Raw genomic sequence first — 21,939 nt, 5'->3', positions numbered from 1 at the left:
AATGTCCAGATCAAAGTTCACGACCTTGAACTTAGCCAGCTAAGCTGATTCTCAGCGGCTGGCTGACTAAGGCAAAACGGCTTTTAGGCAGGTCTATCTATCCGCTAGCATTAGCCAGCCAGTCGCTGAATATTGGCAATGCCCAGCTAAGTCACCAGCCAATCCAGGAAGATGGATATTCAGCGGGAGCCAGCCAGCTATCTCCTGCTGAATATCGGGGGGAGGGTGTCTATTTAAAGATGCATATGATCTATAATATCCTGCCTCTGTCCCTTTAGACACCACCTCAGAGAATGCCACTATACCTACACATTATTATCTTTCTCTTTCCTATTTATTGATATATTTTTGTTTACATTTTCTTATTAATTATTAAAAATCATTCAAAAAAGCAATTGATGGGCAGTAACTTAAGGAGATTAAGGAGAACTCAGAGCCTATTCACTCACCCCCCTCTCAAAGGAACACGACGAAAGAAACTATATGACAGCCTTTTAGCGACACAGGCAGCAAAGATCGATACTACCATCACCAATCTACTGACCAAATCAATAGACATTAAAGCATTCCGAAAAGAAATCAAAACTCATCTCTTCAAAAAACACTTCCCATCATCATAACCTCACAAAAGTATTAGAAAATGCTCTCATGACTACCCCAACACCACCACCAGCAACACCCGAATCCGGACAGTATTATCTCTATTCGTCTAAACAGCAGAATCCGGACAATATTATCTCTATTCGTCTAAACAACCTATCACTATCTAATATCTACTACCAATTTATCCTGGAAAAGTCCAGAACAACAATTGTAACTTAACGCATTCTTGATTATATGTACTGCAATGCTACTGGAAATGTCCAGTCTTCTAACTTGTAATCCGCTTAGAACCGCAAGGCACAAGCGGAATAGAAATCACTAATGTAATGTAATGTAATGTAAAGTATATCAACTACTATTAAACATGAAACTTGATTCCATTGGATTCTTTTAGTAGAGTTCAGTAGACAGGTAAAAACAGCTATTAGGCTCTTTAAACATAACATTTTCTTCACTAGATCCCATGCCGGTCCCTCCTGTTAAATCATGTACAAAAGGGATCTCAAAGTCCCTCCTTGAGGGCCGCAATCGTCGGGTTTTCAGGATTTCCCTAATGAATATGCATTGAAAGCAGTGCATGCACATAGATCTCATGCATATTCATTGGGGAAATCCTGAAAACCCGACTAGATTGCGGCCCTCAAGGAGGGACTTTGAGACCCCTGATGTACAGGTATGGCTATTGAACATTGTGAATGCATATTTGTCTCAAAAGGGTTGCCCAGGTCATCAAAGGAACTGACGGTAACCCCCATTTTGAAAAAGGGAGTAGGGGTTGCTAAGATGTAGACTATAAGGTTTAAAACTATCCCCCTCTTTTACTAAGGCGAGCTAGCCGTTTTAGCAAATGCTAAATGCTAACACGTCCATAATGCGTTAGCATGTAGCACGCACTAATATTTAGCACGCGCTAAAATGGCTAGCGTGCCTTAGTAAAAGGACCCTTCTATTTCCAAAGTTGCTTTTCTGTTGAAGTTAATTGAAAAGGAGCTGTAGGGCAAGTAGGTTCCTTTATTGAGAGCCAGACCAATTTCAGGCTTGGACGCGAAACAGAAACCCTCTTGGGTAATATTAGGTATGGTGTACATTATTATCAATGATGTGGCTCTTTTATTTATCAACAGAAGAACAAGTACAGAACAGAAAAAAGGAACAAAAACCCCTCGTAAAATCAAACAACAGAAGAACAAGTGGGGAGTGGGATAGACCACATCATCCTTGGGATAGACAATCTTTATTTGTATCAATAAATTCACAATGATAATACATAAAAATAACTTCAAAGTACACATAAAGACCTGATTCAGATTGATGTGACCTATTTTATTTATATCATTATTTCTAACACTAGTCTTTGATTAGTGGATAAAACTGCTGATTTTCAGATGGGGATGTTGGTTAATGTGCTTAGTTGAATCAAATTATTTTTTGGTGGATCAGAAATTTGACATAAGATATAAGGAACAGTGGGTGAAAACTGGTTTGGGAAGTTCCTTAGGGTCCCCTTTTATCCCCATTGTTATTTAGCATCTATTAATGGATACAGGGGAATCTTGTTCACTCATTTGATATTATGGGGGGGGGGGTTGCTGTTGAAGATTTCCTGAAATTTACAGATATGATAGTTGCCACCAATGAAATGAAAACTGAGATTTTGAATGAATCAAAATTAAGTAGCCTTGAGACCTTGTAATTAAAGATTAAGCTCACAGATTGTCATTCCTTGTCTAAATTGCTGTATCTGCATTCTAGCTATGCTACGGAAGTTCAGAAGGTTGATTTTGTGACTCTTAAGACATAGTCAAATTTATATACCATTGTTCATAAGGTTCTCAGAGGAACAGGAAACTTGGATGTTTTACAGGGAGAATCTGTTCCTTATAGATTAGAACATACAATGATAATTGGAAGGTCATACAGATGCCAGGATGTAGATATCAAAAGTAGGCTTTGTACTGACATGATTTATGTCTGAAAAAGTCAGAGATCAAAAGTGATTTAGAAAGAAAAAGTGAAACACTGCCACCTGCTGGGTTAAAAACTTAATATTAGAATGGACTTAACATTAAAATTAAGGATTTAAATGTAACATTGACATAAGGCATTTTTGGAAATGAAGTCATGTGATCAACTGTGCCATTGTATTCTAAAGAATGATAATTATTACAAATGATGTCACACAGGGTATAAATCTGTTTGTCCTTGCTTTCTCCCTTTGAAGAGCACTGAAATTGTGATAGCTTGCTATTCCCAGGCATAGGAGATAATTGATTATTACATGGCTTTTCCTCATGTCTGTTACTTGAATTCACAGAACGGAGTCTCTGGCCCAGTCATATGGGAGAGAGAATCCATTCTGGCAATTCTTGTGGCCCCGGTGTTCAAGTCTTCCAGCCTGGCTTGAACATTGCCTATGCAGATGGCTTAGAGTTAATTGTTTTATTAAAGAGAGATCTAAATGTGATGATTAAAGGATTGAATGATTTACAATTTTATTCTGAAGAACACTTTTAATCTGAAGATGTCATCTATAATATCTTATATACGGTCCCTCTGATCAAAAAACATTCAAAGTGGTTCACCAAAAAAAGAATAAATAGAAGGATTTCATGAGAACTCAGAGGATTTCTGAGAAAGAGAAAGGGATTGGTAGGATCAATGGTAGATATAGACAGACAGACTGGATAGGTTGTTTCATTATCTGTCATCATTGTCTGTCTCTGTTACTTTACTAGACTTATGGAGATGTGCATTCGCAACTCAATACTAGAATTATGGAGATGTGCATTCTCAACTCAATACAAGACTAAATAATGCCTGCTAGTGACATACCTTTCTTTAACAAAGGCTAGTAGTCTCTGAGATTTGTAAGCAGACAATGGCATTGCTGGGGAGGGTAAAATTCCAACGTCAATTCTGTGGGCAAGAAAGACTGTTTTATCTGTGAAAATGAAGGGATTTTAAATCCCCATCTTCACATCTTAGTTGAAAGGGATATATTAGGTAGGGAGAGGGAGAATACGTTTGGTAATCTCATTTTGTAAGCCACATGTGTACTTTCCTGCTAGATGCAGGAATTCAAACTAAAACTCATTAAGGACAAGACAAAAGGTAGCTGAGCAAAGAGTAGTACTTGGCGGAACTTCTTACCCACTAAACCCCACTATTAAGATCCTAGGGATTATTATAGATCAAGACCTTTCGATGAAAGAACACACTAATCATCCGGTTTGGAAATGTTTCTATACACTTTGGAAGTTATACACTATAAGATCCTATTTTGATCCTTCTAGTTTTAGGATCCTGGTGCAGTCTTTGATTCTTAGTTTGCTCAACTACTGCAATATTGTCTATTATGCAGGTCTCCAGAGTAATCTTCATAGAATGCGACTGATTCAGAATACATTACATTACATTAGTGATTTTTATTCCGCTTGTACCTTGCGGTTCAAAGCGGATTACATAAGAAGAGAACTGGACATTTCCAGTAGGGTACATGACTTTGGAGAATACAGATTGAGGGTATAGACTTAATAACATTGGAAGATAATCAGGTTACATTACATTACATATCAAATTGTCTGTTTCCATACGTTGGTAGGTAATCAGTTTCGGTAGGATGATTTAGGTTCCAGGTAGCTTTGTTGGCTTTTTTTTTTTTTTTTTTTCTTTCTTTTTTTTTTTTTTATTGGTCGATTGAGGGTATGGTGCCAGGGAGTGCGCAGAACCTGGTCGGTGTAAGTGGAAGAGGAGAGGGAGATTAGGAAGATTGTAATGGTATTGAACAGTAGTGTTTTGATTTCTAGGGGAAGAGGAGAGGAAGATTAGGTAGATTGTATACAGCAATAAGGTTAATTTTTGAGCTGAAAAAGTCAGACAATCGTAGGTTACATTGGTTACCATTTGAGGCCAGGGTCATTTTCAAATTTAGGTTAATATGTTACAAGGTGTTTGGCCTCAAAACTGAACACCTCAAAACACTCCCCAACAAATTTTGACATTCTTTGCCTTTCCTTCTGTTAAGGACTGTCAATACAAAAGGAACTAGAACAGATTATTTTCTTTTCAGGCAGCAGTTAGAGATAAAGAATTAAGCCAGTTAATAGCTTGTGCAGTGTCCTATAAACCAGTATTTCTTAACTCTGTCCTGAAGTGCCCCTTTGCCAGTCATGTTTCAAGATATCCACAATCAGTATTCATGAAAGAAATTTGCATAAAATGAAGGCAGTGTAGGAAAATCAAATTTGTGCATATTCATTGTGGATATCCTGAAACCCTGACTGGCAAGGGGGTACTTCAGGACCAAGTTGAGAAACTGTTATAAACATTTCAGAAAGCTCTTGCAAACGTACCTATTCGATAAATTCTTATAAAAGATGTTCTTTTTTGAACAATTTTGAATTGCAATTCTTGAGAATGTTCCAGCTTCTTTAAGTTGTAATCCGCACAGAACTGGAAGGTAATGCAATATACAATTGATAATGTAATGAATAGTGATGATTTGGGAAAGCGAATTTCATTATTAAATTGAAAATGGGAGGGGGGAGATAAATAAGCAGTAAATAACTCACAGGGGTACTTTATCTGTAGAAGTAGTAGTTCTTTTTAAAATAGGATTCTGTTCGGAAACAGAATTTAAAAAAATTTGATAGCCACTCCCCCTTTTCTTAATTGCCTTGTGGTGGATACAGCTGAATATCCTCATAGGAGGCATATTGCAAAAGAAGAGCTTCCTTCCATTTTTGAAGCCAAGTCTCAGTGAGGGCCGAGAAAGAATTGAATTGAAAAAGTTTTAGAATGCACATTAGTTTAAAAATGATAGTTTAGGGTATTAGAAACCAGATCCAACCCCCCCCCCCAAAAAAAAAAAGCCAAACCATAAACAGCATCAAACTCAAACACAACCCCCCCTTCCCCGCCCCAAATCACAGGTTTGGTTAAAACTCCTGTAGGCAACCTCAAATAAAAACACCTTAATATGTTTACAACAGGAGTCAATTAGACTAGTGTTCTTCAACCTTTTTACACCCGTGGACCGGCAAAAATAAAAGAATTATTTTGTGGACCGGCAAACTACTAGGACTAAAATTAAAAAACCCCGTTTACGCCCCATCTCCGTGAGCTTGGTCCCCGCAAACCATCTGATCCCATCTGCACAAGCCGCAATTATGATTTTATATTGAACGTATTTTATTAAAGTATAAAAAGAAAAAATATTCTGAACAATTGTGATTTTATAAATACAAATATACAGAGCACGGACCAACAAAACCCCTGTCTCCCCTCCCCTTCACATATATCCCCTCTACTATCAAGAAAACTGAACAAGCCAAGTTATTATAGAATGCTACATAGAAATATCATGCTAACAGAATACTGCAGTCCCAAGTTATGTCTCCAGCAGGATATATATTTCAAATCTGATATATTCTAATGACATAATAGAAATAAAATTCTTTTTTTCTACCTTTTGTTGTCTCTGGTTTCTGCTTTCATCTTCTTTTCACTATTTTCCTTCCAGCATCTGCCCGTTCCATCCAATGTCTGCCCTCTCCCCCTTCCATATGTATCTGACTTCTTTCTATGCCCCTCTTCCCCGTCCATCCAGCCTGTTCCTCCTCTCTCCTTTTTACATCATTCATTCCAGCTTCACTGCCTTCTTCATTTTTATCTCTCCTACACCAGATCTAGCATCTTTATCCCTCTTTCATTTCTCTGCTGACCCCCTTTCCAGCATCAATGTCTCTCTACTTTCTCATTCCTCTCTCTCCCCTTTCCCTCATCTGATCTCTCCATTCCACCCTGACCCCCTTCCCCTCCTGTAATCTCCCTGCCAGCTGTTTCCTTCCTTTTTTCTTTCTCCCTTTCCTCCTCCCTCTATCCAACATTAACTCTCTTCCCATCCCTTTCCCTCCTCCCCTCCCAGCAGCATCTCTCCTTCTTCTCCCTTCCCTCCTCCCTCTATCCAACATTAATTCTCTTCCCATCCCTTTCCCTCCTCCCCTCCCAGCAGCATCTCTCCTTCTAACTCCCTTCAAGTCCAGTAACAGCTCTCCCTTTATCCAGCAGCTTCCCAGCCTCCTACAGTGGCTTCCTCCCCTTCCATCAGCTCTCAGTACTTGCCTGCAGGAAGTTGCCGGTAAATCACTGCCCTGGCAAGTAGGAGAGGTGGTGGGAGGGGAAGAAGTCACTGTGAAGGCTCCCTAGGATCTTGCTCGCACACGCTGACCTTCTCCCTCCACCTGCACCTGTATCTGCAGCTCTCTCCATTCTACTTGTAACTTCCCCGCGGCCCTCTTCAGCAACTCGGCAGGGGCAGCGATCAAGACAGGCTGCCGACGTTGGGACCTTCATTCTCTGAGTCCCGCCTATTTTGTTTCAACTTCCTGTTTCCGAACAGGCGAGACTCAGAGAGGGACGGCCCCGACGTCGGCAGCCTGTCTTAATCGCCTGAGGCTGGGAGGAACATTATTGAGCAGGAACCGCAGTCGGCAGGAAATTTAACTGCCGACTTGATCTCGCCGGCCCTGCACGGACCGGCAGAAATTTTCTGTGGACCGCGGCGGTTGAAGAACTGTGAATTAGACAACCCATTCCAAAATTAAAGGGTAAATCCAAAATGCACTAGAGTGGCACATGGCCTCTTTGATTAAGCAAACAAAAGGAAGTACAAAAGATTGACATAGTTGAGTTGGACAATTAGAGGAATCTGGCACTAATATAGAGGCCATTGACTTCATCAATTTAAATATCATGAACAAAACTTAATATATTCTACACTATTGAATGGGCAAACCCATTAAAACTGGTGTGTAATATGCTTAATATGAGCCACCTCACTTGCAACATACCGGTAATCCTGGGCACCTAGTTCTTGCAATGCTTTCAGAGTTGCTTTTGGTAATCCAACTGTAATCGTGGCATAATCAAAACAGGAGAAAATAAAAGCTTGCAAGATCATCAAAAAATCATTAAAATCAAAATAGGACAACCGCAGTATAAGTTTTTGAATGTATAAAATGCAGTCTCTCTAACGTCCTAATATATGGCTTTAGTGTTAAATATTCAAGTCCTTAGTCCTAACAGGAATCAATGTTAGAAAGTTATAAGCATCTACAAACTCTGTTGAAGAAATTAAGAGCGTTAATTTTCTTAAAATTAATGACCAATCCCTGATTGGTTACCCTATCCCTCATTGCACTAAAACGTGAGGCAAGTGTGCTGGATTGAGAAGGGGAGAGGGGTGCAACACATTTATGCACTATTTCCATGCATCCTATCTGGCCGGAGCAAGGAATCTTGGAACACAAATACAGTACAAGCAGTTAGTTAAATGGTCTGTTTTATCATCTCTGTAAGCTGTTCAGTAAAGATCAACAGTATGCAGACTGTAGACGGAAAAAATGACCTTTTTGAAAATCTACATTACAGTACATAGTTCTCAGTCCAAAGTACTAATGAAATCTTCATTCCTCTCTTTCCCCAAATAAAATAATCTAAAGATTAGAGGTAATTCTTACATTTGCCCACTAGTTACATGCTTAAATGTTTAGGATACACGTGTAAATGTACACATATACATGGCAAAGCCAAAAAATGTGCCTAAATGCTCTTCTGTAAATACATGTATATCTTACATAGCAAGTATTTTGTGGGTAGGCATGCACAAAGGGCAGAGCTGGGGTGGGGGAGGGACTCACACTTAGGTGCATATCATTACACATGTATGTCTGACATTTTACATGTGAGCAATTACTCTTAACTCTATGGCTACGGCTGGTGCATATGCCTAAATTATAGGTACATATTTCATCAGTTAGGCAAGGAAAGTAGGGTGATTTTAAAAGCCAATTCTGCACACAAAGTACTTCTTTATGGAGGAAAACAGGCATTTATAAATCAGTTCTTCCATTATGTACACAAAAATTCTACATATACAACCTATACATGTGTATCTTTACCCTAAATGAGTGGAGACATTCTCAGAGGCAAGGATGGTGGTGGTGGTGGTGGGTGGCTAGTGGTTTTTATTGTGTATAAAAACAGCCCACAAAAACTCAGTATTCAAATATAAATGGAAACTCATACATTCCCTGGGGTAATATTCAAAACAAAAATATGTACAATGTAAAGTATGAAGATAATTTTATAATGGATTTTTCTTGCATAAAGGCATTTTTACATGCAGAAAAAAACTTTTATCTGTATATCTATCTTAGGGATGATGAACCTAAAAGTATGTAGGACAACAAGACAATACATGCCTTTATGAGACCCAGGTGTAGGCTTCTCCTGGGGAGGCCTTGGGTAGAATCATGACTCAAGTACATATTTTATAAACTACAAATTTCACACATTATTTATCCCTGCTCCTAAGCAGACCTGATTATCTGTGGCTTAAATCTAGCCATTGTTCTTTATAAAATAGGCTAAATATAGCCACTTGCACCTCTCAAAACCTACGTGACCTATTATAAGAACATAATATAAACACTGCCATACTGGCACAGACCGAAGGTCCATCATGCCCAGTATCCTGTTTCCAACAGTGGCCAAACCAGGTCCCAAGTACCTAGCTAAATCCCAAGTAGTAAAACAGATTCTATGCTGCTTATCCTTGGAATAAGTAATGGATTTCCTCAAGCCATCTCAATAATGGCCTATGGACTTCTCTTTTAGGAAATTAGCCAATCCTTTTTTAAACCCTGCTAAGCTAACTGATTTCACCACATTCTCTGGCAACGAATTCCAGAGATTAATTACACATTGTGTGAAGAAATATTTTCTCCAGTTTGTTTTAAATCTACTTCTTAGTAGCTTCATCTCATGTCCCCTAGTCCTTGGAAAGAGTGAACAAGCGATTCACATCTACTCTTTCCACTCCTCTCATTATTTTATAGACCTCTATCATAGCACCCCTGAGCTATCTCTTCTCCAAGCTGAAGTGCCCTAGCCGCTTTAGCCTTTTCTCATTGGGAATTTGTCCCATCCCTTTTATCATTTTTGTTGCCCTTCTCTGTACCTTTTCTAATTCCACTATATCTTTTTTGAGACATGACGACCAGAATTGCACACAGTATTTGAGGTGCAGCTGTACCATAGTGATACAAGGGCATTATAGCATTTTCAACTTTGTTTCCATTCCTTTCCTGATAATTCCTAACATTCTATTTGCTTTCTTAGCAGCTGCCACACATTGAGCTGATGGTTTCAATGTACAGTGGAACCTTGGTTTACGAGCATAATTTTTTCCAGAAGCATGCTCATAAACCAAAATACTCGTATATCAAAGCGAGTTTCCCCATAGGAACTAAGGGAAACTCGCTTGATTCGTTCCCACCCACCCCATCCCCTGAGGCCAGCGGCGCTGCTCTACCCCCCCCCCCCCCCAAGAACCGGCATTACTCCTCGCCACTCATGAAGGCCCCCCCCTGTGACCCGCTATCTCCCGCTCGTTTGCCCCCCCCGCGTGATCTACCCCCTCATTCGTGGTGCCCCCACCCCCACCCCGCCGCGATCCAGCATGCCCCAGGCACCCACCCACCCACCTGATCACATTCCTTACCCCCATTTGGCACCGGCACCTGCACCTGCACCAATGCACAGGACATGCTGGTGCCGGTGCCCGAAGATCTGCCTTCTTCTTCGCGCTGGGCCTTGAGCATGTGCACATGCGCAAAGCCTTCGGATTCCCGTTCTCTCTGAGATTCTTGGAGAGAACGGGAACCCGAAGGCCTTGAACATGCGCAGTTGCTCAAGGCCCAGCGCAAAGAAGAAGGCAGATCTTCGGGCACCGGCACCGGCATGTCCTGTGCTTTGGTGCCGGTACCAGTGCCGGTGCCAAATGGGGGTAAGGAATGTGATCAGGTGGGTGGGTGGGTGCCTAGGGCATGCCGGATAGCGGCGGGAGGTGCGACGCGAGCGGGGGGTGCCAGATCACGAGGGAGGTGCCAGATCATGGGGGGGGGGCGCTCGTAAATCGAGGCACGCTCGGTTTCCGAGGCGCTGATTTTGTGAATGTTTTGCTCGTCTTGCAAAACCCTCGCAAACCGGTTCACTCGTAAACCGAGGTACCACTGTATTCTCAACAATGACACCTAGATCCTTTTCCTGGGCAGTGACACCTAACACAGAACCCAGCATCACATAGCTATAATTTGGGTCCTAAGGGTTGGACGTCCTGTCAGCCTAGATGTCCAAACAGCCAATTTTCAAAAAAATATATTTTTGGACGTGGAGGGACATTTTTGAAAAGATTGAAATCCTTTACAACTTCTATCAAAGCCATAACTTTTGGCTTTGATAGAAGTTGTATATGTGTGTATGCCTTGGAGTTGACCACTGACGCATGGCTGCACAGCGACGAATCCCCCCTATGATGTTTCAAGGCAAAGTACAGGAGTGGTTTGTCATTGCCTTTTCCTGTGCACTGTGTGGCCCCACTATGTTGCTGCTGCCCAACACAGGGCCCTGCTGTCTACAGCACCTGGTATTCCCCAGTGGTCTCCCATCCGGGTACTAGCCAGGTCTGACCTTGCTTAGCTTTCAATAGTAAGAGTGGACCTACCCAGGGCAGCCAGGCCATAGGCACAGAAGTTGTATAGGGCCTGAAAAACATGGGATTAGAACGGAACATAATCAAGACAAAGCTCATGAACATAGAAAATTATGAAGATTTTGGTGATTAAAATCCTTTACAGCTTCGATTCTATCTCCTGGGCTCTTTCATAAACAAAGAAACAACTAGCAAGGAAGAAATACTCGGCAAAATAGTACTTGGTCACTCTTCAATGAAGGCTCTCGACAAAGTATTCAAAGGCAAGGAAATAACACTCCAAATAAAGATCAGACTTGTCCACACACTCATTTTCTCAGTGGTCAATTATTAGAAAAAAGATTACTGAGGTAAGAACCTAATCTTTCCATGTCTGCCAGATTATGCACATATACTTTTCATTTTGCAAAATATCCTCCCTCCCTTTACAAACCCATAGCACATTTTTTAGTGCCTGCTGTGGCGGGCGCTAAAAACAACGCTACAGTTTTGTAAAAGGGGGGGGGGGGGTATGTGCAAAATCCCTAACCTGGCCCAACTCTTCTCCCAGAGACATCTACATACATATACTGTTACTGCACCCACACTCTGGAACACATTACCCACTTATCTTCTGGCAGAGCAGAACTTAGATAAATTTAAAGGAGCTTTAAAAATCTTTTTATTCATTGATGCTTTTTGCTAATTATACTACTATTCTTTTCTTATTGAACCCCTTAGTCCTTTTGTTTTATCCCATATGTGTTTTCTTTTCTGTATTTATTGTAATTCTCTCCCCTATCCTTTTGTTCTTATTACATTTATTTTGTGTCTTGTTCGTCTGAGTATATTTCATCTGTTTAATACTGTTGTTTTTAATTTTGTTTTTATCTCTGTTCTTATCCCTATTTTAATGCTGTAATACACTTAGAGGGGCACAATAAAAAAAACGTCTAAGTCCCCTTTTGGCCTAAGCTAAGGCCCTAAACGTTGAAAGTAGAAGCATCTCTCTATTTCTCTTTCTCTCTCTCTTCCTTTATCTTTCTCTCTCTTTCTCTTATCCCTCCTGTTTCTCTGTCTTTTTCTGTTCCTTTTCTAAGCAGTTCCAGATACTCTGGATCCTTTTCATTAATCTAGTTCTATTCAAACGATTGTAGATACAAATATTTAATACATGATTTTTATTATGATTCTATGTGTTTGAGCTGCTTTCTGTTTATATTTCTTATAATATTCAATAAAATTATTGACAATAAAAAAAAAAAAAGAAAAAACTATAGAAGCAGGGAAAATGTCCATTATCAAAAAAAACGTCCAAAAGGAGGTTTTTTTATAATGGCCTGCCTCTACGTTCAGCTGTTCAAACGCCCAGACCACCACTACGTTTACACTAACAACACATAATCAACCAAAAAAATCCTAAGTCCCAAACGCCCAACACAAGAGCTTTTAGGCGAAGGAGGAGCCAATCCTTCGCCTAAAAGCTGGATTCTGTAACCGATGTCTGTCAAAAACAACACCGGTTACAGAATCCACTCCCCCTCCCCCCGACAATGATCCAGGCAGGAGGGAGCCCAAGCCCTCCTGCCCAGTCGAGCCGTGACCCCCCCCCCGATAACATTGGGGCAGGAGGGAGCCCAAGCCTTCCTGCCCCAGCGAGCCACGACCCCCCTGACAACATCGGGGCCAGAGGGAGCCCAAGCCCTCATGCCCCCGAGCCGCGACCTCCCTTTCAACATCGGGGCAGGAGGGAGCCCAAGCCCTCTTGCCCCAGCGAGCTGTGACCCACCCCACGATTACGATCGGGCCAAGAGGGAGCCCAAGCCCTCCTGGCCCAGTGACCCCCAACCCTCCGACTACTATCTGGGCAGGAGGGAGCCCAAGCCCTCCTGCCCAGGTGAACCCCGTACCCCCCACCCCCACTAAGATCTGGGCAGGAGGGATCCCAGGCCCTCCTGCCCTCAGCACACCCCCCTCCCACGATCACCTACCCTGAACCCCCGATCGGCCCCCCACCCACTGACTCTGTGACCCCCTGCCGATCCCCCATCCCCCTCCCTGTACCTGTAAATCCGTTGGACAGATGGGCAGGTCCCAAGCCCATCCGTCCGGCAGGCCCGCCATCCATCGAATGGCAGGACCTTAGGGCCTGATTGGCCCAGGCACTTCAAACCCCGTCCACAGGTGGGGCCTGAGGCGCCTGAGCCAACCAGAATCGGCCCAGTAGCCTTAGGCCTCTTCTGTGGTATAGATCAGTGTTCTTCAACCACCGGTCCGTGGACTGGTGCCGGTCCACAGAAATTTCCTGCCGGTCCACATGGCCAACAAGTGCATCAGGCCCAAAACAGTGTTCTTCAACCGCTGGTCCACAGTGCGATCGATGCGGCGTTATCTTCGAGCCAGCTCCCTCTTCCTCACTGATTCAGTGCACAAAGCCATGGGCAGTGGCTCCTACGCGCATCCTGCGCCTGAACCTGAGGGAAGGCTTCCAGATGAGGCACTGTGCACTGCATCAGTGAGGAAGAGGGAGCCAGCCTGAAGATAATACTGGGGGCAGCATAAAATGGCCAGGCGGGAGTAGGCCAGAAGGTAAGGCATAGCATGGAGGGAGGGAGACAACAAAGGTAGGGAGGAATGATTTTATTTTTGAATTTAGTGATTGAATTATGTCAATTTTGAGAATTTACATCTGCTGTCAGTGTGCTTTGTGTAGTTTAATTTTGTGGTTAACCATTATGTGTTAATAAGATTATATTGTGTATTTGTGAAAAATGAATGGAAAAAATAGTGTTACAATTAGTACTATTATGGGGGCGGGGTCTGAGGTGGAGATTGGGTAGAGATGGGCGGGGTCTGGCCCACGACTTAGCCCATTGTTCTTCAACCGCCGGTCCATGGACCGATGCCGGTCCACAGAATAATTCTTTTATTTCTGCCGGTCCATAGGTGTAAAAAGGTTGAAAAACACTGGTATAGATGATGGCAGAAAAAAAAAACAACAGTTGGCTCATACAGTCTACCCAGCTATTCCCTTTCAAACCTTAAAGATGTGTAATAAAACACAGTATTAGCATCGATGTTGATTCCCTAAAATCAGACTTGGCTACGTTTTCCTAAAAATTCTGCATCAGTGTTACATAAAGGGCCTGAAGCATTCTCCAAATTATAAAATTTAAACCTCCACTTTTAAAACTATTATTATTAATGCAAATGTAAAATCTTATCTTTCATATATAAATTTCAAAATCAATAAATCTAATTTTAAAAAAATTCCCTAGCCAGGGATCAAAGATCACAGTAATGCAACAGCTAGCTTCCTGACAGGACAAGCTTTGTATAAGCTACTGTATTTCTTTATTTCAGGGGAACTTTTTCCTGTCACCAATGAACAGGAATTCAATCCTGGCAAAAATCAACGTCGGCTGCAATGCACGTAAATTATTTCAGCTTTAAACACCTCTAAATTAAAATCTAAGGGCCTGATTCTCTTTAGGACGCTGATATTAGCTGTTGCCTAAGAGGTGGTTGCTGATCGCTTGTCAATCATGCATCGGTGTCCTAAAGAGAATAGTGTCTACATCGCTGAACAGATGCCTTAAATGAAGGTCCGAATTTGTCAAATAGCTTGAAGTTCCTTAATCACCACTGTTTTTAATTGTACAGTTCGCTATTTATCGAGACAATCTGCATCCAAGTTCCTCAGTATGCCACACTCAAAACTGTTGATTCGTTGTAAACTTAGTGTGGAAGCCATCCTCATCCGAACTTATGATTAATGACAATTCACATTGTGTAATTTATTTTAGCTCTATTCGTAAGAATTAATAAATACACTTTTTATTTTGAATATAAAAATATTTCTTCAGTGTACTAATTCATTATAAAGTGCCAGTGCTTTCTCAAAAATTCATAAATAAGTTGAAAAGTATAAAGTGCTACTTAGCTTGGCTTAGAACATGAATGATACAGTCATGTTCTAATCCAAGCTAAGTAGCGATCTAAGCTGTATCTGTGATATGAACGCCAGTTAGAGAATTGGGGTGGTTAGGCAGGGTTAACGGACTAATGTGATTCTATATAGGACGCCCTTATGCGATTTTCAAAAGCCACAAAGGCGGCTGCTGAGACTTCCTATACAGAATCAGGCCCTAAATGAATACAAGGGGGTGCTGAAACATTCTCGCCCTAAATTCTGAGCGTTATTTTGCTATTGTAGCTGTTATCTTATTTCGTTAAGTGCCAGTTTGCAGAAATGAAATTCTTTGCTTTGACATTGTTTCAGATCACTGAATGAGCCATATCCATGTCATTCTCTTCTTGGTTGGGCTGAGAACTTTTCAGCACCCCCTTGTATGAGGTGAAGCCTTTTTATAGGCTAAAATTACATTTTTGACTAGTTTTCAGAGCTTTAAAACTTCTCCTTCAGGGTCAGAACTGTTTGAGCATAGATGAGAATATTAGAATCCTCTATAATAAAACCCTAATGCGCACGTGGGTTTTGTGATCCCTGCCACCGTGCTGTGTCTATCCGTGCCAAATTCAAGTTCCGGCGCGTGGGGTGGATTGCGACAGCGATTTCAGCAGCGGTTTGACTCCTGCGCTGCTGGGATGCCCCCTCTCCCCCCCCCCACCGACCAGCAAACACAGCAGCCGCGGGACATTTGCTAAGCCAGCCCACTTCGAAAATGCGAGGTGAGCCAGCCTAGCAAAAGCCCTGAGGCTGCCCAGGCTAGCGGATGCTGGACAGGGGGAGCAGGGAAAGGAGAATGCCTACTGCTGGACAGGGGGATCAGGTAAGAGGTTATGCTGGACAGTGGGGGTAAAAGGAAGGGAGAAGGCCTACTGCTGGAGAGGGGGAGCAGAGAAGAGGTGCTGCTGGATGGGGGTGGGGGGTAAAAGGAAGGGAGAAGGGCTGCTGCTGGACAGGGGGAGTAGAGAAGGGGTGCTGACAGGGGGGAGGTAAAAGAAAGGGAGAAGGCCTACTGCTGTACAGGGGGAACAGGCAAGAGGTGGTGGTGGACAGCCGAGGAAAGAGAGAGAGAAAAAGAAACAAAGACAGACAGACAGAAAGTGGCCAAGGAGAGAGAGAGAAAGAAAGAAAGACAGACAGACACATACAGCTATTCTAGCACCCGTTAATGTAACGGGCTTAAAGACTAGTATATAGATAAACCATAAAAGCATTCCAATGAAGATATAAAACCCAAGAGCTTTCTTAAGTTGTTTCTTATTAGTTTTAAAGTACCTGATCATTTTAATTTCAAAGGTCTAATGTTCCTGGATTGTTTTAATGTTTCCTTTCAGTATCTTGATCTTAAAGAAGGGCATATCTGGTATAACATCCAAATCCAATTTTGGACATTCTGCAAAAAAAAAAAAACACATTTAAAAATCCAGTGGCAAAATGATAATTTTTTCCAACCCAAAAAAGTCTAGCTTTTTTTGTTTGAAAATGACCCTATTAAAACTTTTTTTTTTTTTTTTAATGCTCAATGCTTCTTTTTTTAAGGGTCATTTTCAAACAAAAAAAACATCCAAAGGAAAAACGCACAAAAACAAGCCATTTGGATGACTAGAGGTCAGCAATCATACTAGACTGGCCACACAGACATCTAATCTAATCTAGTATTTGTGAGTCACGCATACCTAAACAGGTTCTAGGCGACTTGAGGGAAGGGGAACGAGCGAAAGGGGACAGGAAGCATAAAACGTAGACAAATTTAAAAGGTCAGGTGCTTAGGATGATCTTAGAAGAATTAACTGTCAAAGAGTGAAGTTTTCAGTTTCTTTCGGAATAGGGTATATGGTTGGTTTCTGTTCTTATAGCAGAGCAGTGGGGCAGCCTAGGGAGCACTGCAGCAAACTACACATAAAAGGTCCCCACTATACATCACGTTATAACCCCTTTATATTATATGGTGAGCCCTTCAGGAATAGTAAAAAAATGTGCCAACTGTACACCACTAAAATAGCTTTTATGCTTGCAGGTGTCACCTATGTGTGTGGGTTCAGTATGTATTTTGTGGTTTTGGGATGCTCATACTTTCCACCGGAAGTATACCAGTTAGAGTAGGATATAGGCTTGGGTCCCCTTCACTACAGACCACTGCTTGCTTCTCTAAGAGGAATGTCAGCTGTAGTGCATTTGTTCTGTATTCTAGTTCTGTAACAATCAGTGTCCACAAAAACTCCCTCAGCCCCTAAACTGTACCATTCCCTGAGGTTTTTGCAGCCCAAATGCATGACCTTGCATTTCTTAACATTAACCACCCCCCCCCCCCTCTCCTCCCTTAGCACTTCGGGCCACAGTAGAAACCTCTACTGTGGCTTAATAAGAGGGCCTATATCGTAGCTGCCAAATTTTGGTCTTTTCTCATGTCTACCCTATTGCAGATTTTGTCTTCGCTAGGTCCTTTCTCATATCTACCCTTTTGCAGATTTTGGTATCGTCCACAAAGAGGGACAGCCTTTTAACAATAGCACTTACAAAAATGTTAAAAAGAACAGGCCCAAGAACTGAACCTTGTGGCACACTACCGATTACAGGTGTGGCTCACCCAGAGATCAAATCCCAGTGCTGCTCCTTATGACCCTGGAAGTCACTTAATCCTCCAGTGCCCATCACTTTGAAATGCCAAAGGCAATATACAAGTTCTCTTCCCTTTCCTCAGAGGGATCTCTATTGACCCCTACTTTTTGTTGTCTTCCACTCAACCAGTTCCTGACCCAGTCTGTTACTTTGGAGCACATACTGAGGGTACTCAGTTTATTTATTAGATGCTGTTCAAATAAAGTGCTTTAAAAAACAAGCACAGCCAACTTCTCAGAATTATTGGGGGTGCTAAACCCATCTGAAATTTCCTCTCCCTGAACACAATCAAGGAAGCACCCACAGAACTGACTCCTATGGGCTGTCAGATCATGTTTTCTGAACACTGTTCGTTTAGCAAATAAGGATCCTCAAGAGTTTATTGAGGCACTGTTAAACGCCATTGCCAGAGGTTTCACTAGGCTTAAGCAGATGAGGCCCATGCCCTGATTCTGTTGGCTAGTGTTCTGAATCACGCTGAGCTGCAAAATGGCCCTCTGCTTCCTGCTTCAGCTCATCCTCTAGATCAGGAGTGGAAATGAACAGGGCACAGAGAAAAACCTACTCTGCTCCCTCAGACAACCTCTTCCATCCTGTCAAGTCACCTCCTTCCCCAGCTTAAGGTGTTGCTCTTTGCTGGGGAGGGGAGAAGCCGGAAGAGCTAGTAAAAGAAGAGAACAGGATTAACCTGATTAGACAGACATCTACCCAGAAAAGAAAGGTACATAAAAGCATTTTATTTTCGGTTTGCTGACTAGACTATATAATTAAGGCTTCTATTCTTAGGTGTTTATAAATTGTAAATTTAGGTGTTTATAATCCAGCTAATTAGAGGCTCTTTGAGGGTACAAAAAAATCTGTGTTTATTGTGTTTTCCTTCCCTGCTGAAATCAAATACTTCGGTTTTTGTCAGTTAGGAGTCTGCAGAAAAGGCATTACAACTGAGTGAAAGAAGCAGGACAAGACAGGGAGGGGTTAGGGACTACTAGGGGAAGTAGCGTCTTTCCGATTAAACAATTGTTTTAGGGGCCCTATTATTAAAGTGTGGGTTTAGTGTGCTCAAAAGCAGGACTCTCCCATGTACTAAGACAGATTTTCTGTGGAATACGTTGTAAGCGTTTATTTTTTTATTCGTTTGCAGATTGCATGCTAATGTTTGCATTAGTATGCAGTACCAACATAGAAGCAATTAACACCTCCTATTAACCCTACACCATCCAGTTAGCATATGCTAATCCTAATGAACCAGCTAGATAACATGGGGAATGCCTATTCTCTGGCCATGACATACCACCTGCAATAATACAGTATTACTAAAAAGAGCTTGGTACTAACAGATAAAATACCACAAAATGCTTTAATACATTTTGCTGTAGCCTATGTGTGTGTTAACCACCTGTTAAGGGCTTAACACCCTTTAGTAAAAAGACTCCTTAAGGGGTGTTTGTTTGGGGGTTTTTTTTTTGGGGGGGGGGCGGGTTTCCTCCCAAAGGGAGTATTTAGCAGTTAAATCCTGAAATCAGAAATGTTGTAGCTCCTGGAATAAACTGGATGTTGTGCAGGCTGTGATAGTTTCATTGCATCAATGTAAATTTTATCCCAAAATATTGTGCATGAGTTAACGAGACCCTGTCTTCAGAAGTGAATAATGTGATATCTGGAGAAGGGACCTACGCGGGGATGCTGAAAAGTTTTCAACCCAACCAAAAAGAGAATGACGTGGATATGGTTCGATCAATGATCTGAAGCAATGTCAAAAACATAGAATTTTGTTTCTGCAAATTGGCGCTAACAAAATAAGATAACACTCAGCTAAAGTGGCAAAATAACGCTCAGAATTCAGGAAGTTTGGCTGGGCTGAGAACTTTTCAGCACCCCCCTGTATTTGGTTTTAAAAGCTCATGTGCAATATTTTTAGAAAATTCTTATACAGCTCAATAAAAGGTTTCAACCTAGCAAAAGTCCCATGATTAGTATGTAATTTTCAGTATTTAATTCACCAAGCACAATGTAAATTTTTGCTGCATGGTGGTGAGTGGCTTGGGTAGGTTAAATGCTTTTGTGATAATAAGGAATGCTTCACTCAATAGAGGCTTGAGAGTCTGTTGGTAAAGAAACTGACAACACATCATTGCTCCAGCCAATATGAGGTTTTCCCTTAACTCTCTTAGTAGGTGGCAGTGGCATGCGGTCAAGGCCTTTCAGGGATTCGCCCCACCTGCTAAAGGCACTGCTCTGAGTTTTATTGGTTGAGTAGGCAAAAGGCAGATGCTGTTCAGCCAATCAAATTTAGATCAGTACTGTCAGGGCCTTCAGGGAGGTTCAGAGAATCCCCAGCCTAAGAGCCTTGCTTTTTTTTTTTTTTTGGGGGGGGGGGTTACTTTTTGTTTGATGCGGTTTTGAATGGTTGAGCAGGCTGCCTATTCAACAAAGCAAAAAGTAAAAAAAAAAAATTTAAAAAAAAAACAGCAGGACCGTAGAGCTAGGGATTCACTAAAGGCCCTGAAAGCCCTCGCCGCACGCCACTGGTAGGCACATATGAAAGTAGGCGTTCAGAAAATACAGTGCTTACTGTTATGTAGATTTAGGTGGCAAAACACATGTAAATGCTAGTGTTCTAGTCATTTATGTATGTAAATGACTATGTTGTAGCTATGCACAATTCTATGGGCTCCTTTTACAAAGCCACGTTAGCAGCTTTATCGCACGCACATTTTTAGCGCGCGATAACCCCCATGCTAGCTGAAAAACTAGCACCTGCTCAAGAGGAGGCGGTAGTGGCTAGCGCGGCCAGCAAATTGGTGCACGCTATTTCGCGCATTAAACCGCTAACGCAGCTTCGTAAAAGAAGCCCTATATGTGTGTTCCTAGAATGTGATGGTGCATATTTGTGGGTGGACCTTCACATGGACAGAATTAGGGATAACCCTTGGGTAAGGCACATACTTACTAGTGTAGATTATAAAATCTTATAAACTATGCACATCCTTTAAAGATCTAAATGTGAACATCTAGTTTTCTCTACAGACTATGGTTTCAAATAGGCACATTCCTGGCATTTAAAAATAGGCATGGTTACTGCATCTTAATGACCCTGAGAAAAATTGAAGCCAATTAGGAATGCACAGTTATATGAAACAACAAAAAAAATGTTGATGGCTTATCCTGTGTTTTTTTTTCAGTTCATTTACAAAAGGAACAATAGAATAAAACCTGAAAGGTCTTTTTTTTGGGAGGGGAGGGGGACATTTAATCATTGGTGCCCATTAGGTCTTCCGTAGCATAAACTATATAAGAATAATGCACATTATGTAGGAGGGCCTTTTTGCGCACTACACAAGTCTTTCCTGCGTCTAAAAGCTATTTTTTCTGCTACATGACAACCAAGCTTCCTCTGTTACGTGCCAAAAAAAGTCCCTCTGTTCCCAGGATAGAATACACCTCAAAATGCCCCCTAGCCATGCCCTTCAACTGCAAACCACCAATTGACGTTCCTACTCCCATTTCATACCAAACCAATGGGATCAATTGCCCCCACAAATCGGATCACTTAAAGGACTCCTCAGCTCTAGGAAAGCAATAAAAACATACCTCAGTATATGTCGCATTAGGATAAAAACTTGTATTGAAAATCTTGCACTGTAACTATGGCAAATTGTAACCTGTAAACTGTATATTATGTAAGTTAACCTGTAATCCGTTCTGAGCTCGTTGGGGAGAATGGGATAGAAAACGAATGAAATAAACTGTAAAAATGCCTTTTTTGTACTTTTGCATTAATGACCATGCACAAACACAGTGTTCTTCAACCACCGGTTCATGGACCGGTGCCGGTCCACAGAAATTTCCTGACGGTCCACAGGGCCAGCACGTGCATCAGGCCCAAAACAGTGTTCTTCAACCGCCGGTCCACGGTGCGATCGATGTGGCGTTATCTTCGAGCCAGCTCCCTCTTCCTCACTGATTCAGTGCACAAAGCCACGGGCAGTGGCTCCTACGCGAGTCCTGTGCCTGAACCGGAAGCCTTCTCTTTGACGTTGCAACGTCAGAGGGAAGGCTTCCAGATGAGGCACCGGACATGCAAGGTGCAATTAGTACTATTATGGGGGCGGGGTCTGGGATGGAGATTGGGTAGAGATGGGCAGGGTCTGGCCCATGACTTAGCCCAGTGTTCTTCAACTGCTGGTCCACGGACCGATGCCGGTCCACAGAA

General features: G+C 41.9%; 1 protein-coding gene across 5 annotated transcripts in view; it reads right to left on the bottom strand.

Annotated features, from left to right (window-relative positions):
* LOC117360465 (sodium channel protein type 2 subunit alpha-like) overlaps window positions 1-21,939 on the bottom strand; it is a 526,898-nt gene that overhangs the window by 401,402 nt on the left and 103,557 nt on the right. For 4 of the 5 annotated variants that reach the window (XM_033944237.1, XM_033944238.1, XM_033944242.1 and 1 more), the window contains exons 2-3: window positions 16,383-16,500; window positions 7,455-7,512 (exon numbers count right to left, since the gene is read on the bottom strand). The exons of the other annotated variant lie outside the window; for it this stretch is intronic. The gene's annotated coding sequence lies outside the window, so the exon portion shown is untranslated. The remainder of the gene's footprint in view (window positions 1-7,454; window positions 7,513-16,382; window positions 16,501-21,939) is intronic. 5 annotated transcript variants of the gene reach the window in all.

Source organism: Geotrypetes seraphini, chromosome 5, assembly GCF_902459505.1.
Source record: "Geotrypetes seraphini chromosome 5, aGeoSer1.1, whole genome shotgun sequence".
Lineage (NCBI taxonomy): Eukaryota > Metazoa > Chordata > Amphibia > Gymnophiona > Dermophiidae > Geotrypetes > Geotrypetes seraphini.
The sequence above is the reverse complement of the archived record's forward strand: the minus strand, read 5'-3'. Positions and strand labels throughout refer to the sequence as shown.